The sequence below is a fragment of the Cydia splendana genome, unplaced genomic scaffold, assembly GCF_910591565.1.
Source record: "Cydia splendana unplaced genomic scaffold, ilCydSple1.2 scaffold_80_ctg1, whole genome shotgun sequence".
NCBI lineage: Eukaryota > Metazoa > Arthropoda > Insecta > Lepidoptera > Tortricidae > Cydia > Cydia splendana.
Genome location: NW_026946906.1, coordinates 464,862 through 467,979, shown reverse-complemented (window position 1 = coordinate 467,979; position 3,118 = coordinate 464,862).

Here is a 3,118-nt window from a genome sequence, read left to right as displayed (position 1 = left end):
GGAAAATAATCGTTATGACAATTGATCGTTAGGGCATGTGCCCATTAGGACAAACCAGTTAGGGCAAGTGACTTTAGGACAAACGTTGTTAGGGATTCAGAATGACACCCACAATACAATACAATAATAATGTTTTTTTTTTACGAATTATAACCGTAGGCAGAGCTTTTAGTTACGGCTCTGCGTTAATGAGTCAGTCAGCTACATATTTAGGTGTTTTATGCATTGTTAAATATAAATTAGACTTGGATTTTATACAATCTGACGCTTTCTTTAATTTTAACATTCGTCGAAAAACATTCTGCCAAATGTAGCTTATGACAGATGGGTTTTAGGTCATACAAGTTATACCAAATAGAAAGAATCTAAATACGTTTTCTTCGATGTAAATATTCGCCTAAATCCTATTATGCTAAACAGATTATGAAAATCACATTTCGGACATTTAAACAAATGCAAAATAAAATTATTCGTATCAAAATTCGGCCATGATAGTAGTAGTCTATTTAAGATTCGGACTTGGAAACATTCGGGCTATTGCATATTATACAAACTGAAGCTTTCTGCAAATTTAACATTCGTCGAAAAATATTTCTGCCAAATAGGTTATGCCAGATGCGTTTCGGGTCACGGAAGTGTGGGTAGACTTATGTATGAGATGTGGGTAGGTGAGATGTCGAATAAACGGTCTTAGCAATGCACTCGTGGTTTCAATACATCATCCTGCCCAAGACCGTACTTTACATGGCGCAGCCGGTTATAAGTAATTGTTGAAGCGTGATAAGTTAACGGGATTAGTGTGATTTGGATATTGCGTGGAGTGAAATTTATAAAACAGTGTGTTGTGACTAGCGGAAAATGGATACAGTTCTAAGGCCGCCACCTCCATTTTGTTTCGAGAACAATCTGTCGAGTGTTACGTCGGGCAACTTAAGTAGACAATGGTTAAAGTGGAAAAAATCGTTTGAGATATACTCTAAAGCATGCGAGCTCAGTAAAAAAACTGAAGACGTACAAGTGAGCATTTTATTGCATGTTGTAGGAGAACAGTGTCGCGAAGTCTATGAACAATTCACAGATAAAATAACTACAATAAAAGGATTATTTGAACAATTTGATAAACATTTTCTACCAACAAAAAATCTGACGATCGAGCGGCACAAGTTTTTTTCGAGAGGTCAACAAGAAGGCGAGTCCGTTGAACAATATACATTTGAGTTAAACAAATTAGCTATGACTTGCGAGTTCAAGGATCTGAAGGACGACTTAATAAGAGATAGGCTAATTTGTGGATTGAGAGAAGACGCGATGAGGGAACGTTTACTTACGAGTGTGAAGTTAGCAGCCTAAAGTTATCTGCCTATGATAACCCGACCTAATAAAGAAGTCGAGTTTTATAAATTATACAAAACAGTAAAATATACGGTTTCAAGGTCAGGGACAAACCTAAAAAGCAAATAATGACTTTTCTGATGTCCTGGCTAAATGTATGAGACAAAATAGGAAAAATATTGCAACAATTACATAGGCAGCTAACTTCACAAAAGGCAGCCTTACAAATACGATCAAATTTCCACATGAAGCTGTCTAGATTACACTTTGTGTTTGGTACCAATAGAACCGCCTTGTTACCAGTTATAAACGAGGTAAGTTTCATAAACTTTGAAAGAAAATGACTAGCCCAAACTGACTGAAAATACATATCTGCCTAAGTAAAAATGTCAATTTTCTGCAATTTCCACATAAAGCTGTCTAGATTACACTTTCTGTTTGATACCAATAGAATCGCCTTGTGACCAGTTATAAACGAGGTAAGTTTCATAAACTTTGAAAGAAAATGACTAGCCCAAACTGACTGAAAATACATATCTGCCTAAGTAAAAATTACAATTTTCCGTAATTTCCACATAAAGCTGTCTAGATTACACTTTGTGTTTAGTACCATTAGAACCGCCTTGTTACCAGTTGTAAACAAGGTAAAAATGATCAAGATTAAAAGAACATGACTACCCCAAACTGACTGAAAATACATATCTGCCTAAGTAAAAATGTAAATTTTGAGGAATTTTCACATGAAGCTGTCTAAATTACACTTTGTGTTTGATACCAATAGAATCGCCTTGTTACCAGTTATAAACGAGGTAAGTTTCATAAACATTGAAAGAAAATGACTAGCCCAAACTGACTGAAAATACATATCTGCCTAAGTAAAAATTACAATTTTCCGTAATTTCCACATAAAGCTGTCTAGATTACACTTTGTGTTTAGTACCATTAGAACCGCCTTGTTACCAGTTGTAAACAAGGTAAAAATGATCAAGATTAAAAGAACATGACTACCCCAAACTGACTGAAAATACATATCTGCCTAAGTAAAAATGTAAATTTTGAGGATTTTTCACATGAAGCTGTCTAGATTACACTTTGTGTTTGATACCAATAGAATCGCCTTGTTACCAGTTATAAACGAGGTAAGTTTCATAAACATTAAAAGAAAATGACTAGCCCAAACTGACTGAAAATACATATCTGCCTAAGTAAAAATTTCAATTTTCCGTAATTTCCACATAAAGCTGTCTAGATTACACTTTGTGTTAAGTACCATTAGAACCGCCTTGTTACCAGTTGTAAACAAGGTAAAAATGATCAAGATTAAAAGAACATGACTACACCAAACTGACTGAAAATACATATCTGCCTAAGTAAAAATTTAAATTTTCTGGAATTTCCACATGAAGCTGTCTAGATTACACTTTCTGTTTGATACCAATAGAATCGCCTTATTACCAGTTATAAACGAGGTAAGTTTCATAAACATTGAAAGAAAATGACTAGCCCAAACTGACTGAAAATACATATCTGCCTAAGTAAAAATGTCAATTTTCTGCAATTTCCACATAAAGCTGTCTAGATTACACTTTGTGTTTAGTACCATTAGAACCGCCTTGTTACCAGTTGTAAACAAGGTAAAAATGATCAAGTTTAAAAGAACATGACTACCCCAAACTGACTGAAAATACATATCTGCCTTAGTAAAAATGTAAGTTTTCTGGAATTTCCACATGAAGCTGTCTAGATTACACTTTGTGTTTGATACCAATAGAATCGCCTTGTTGCC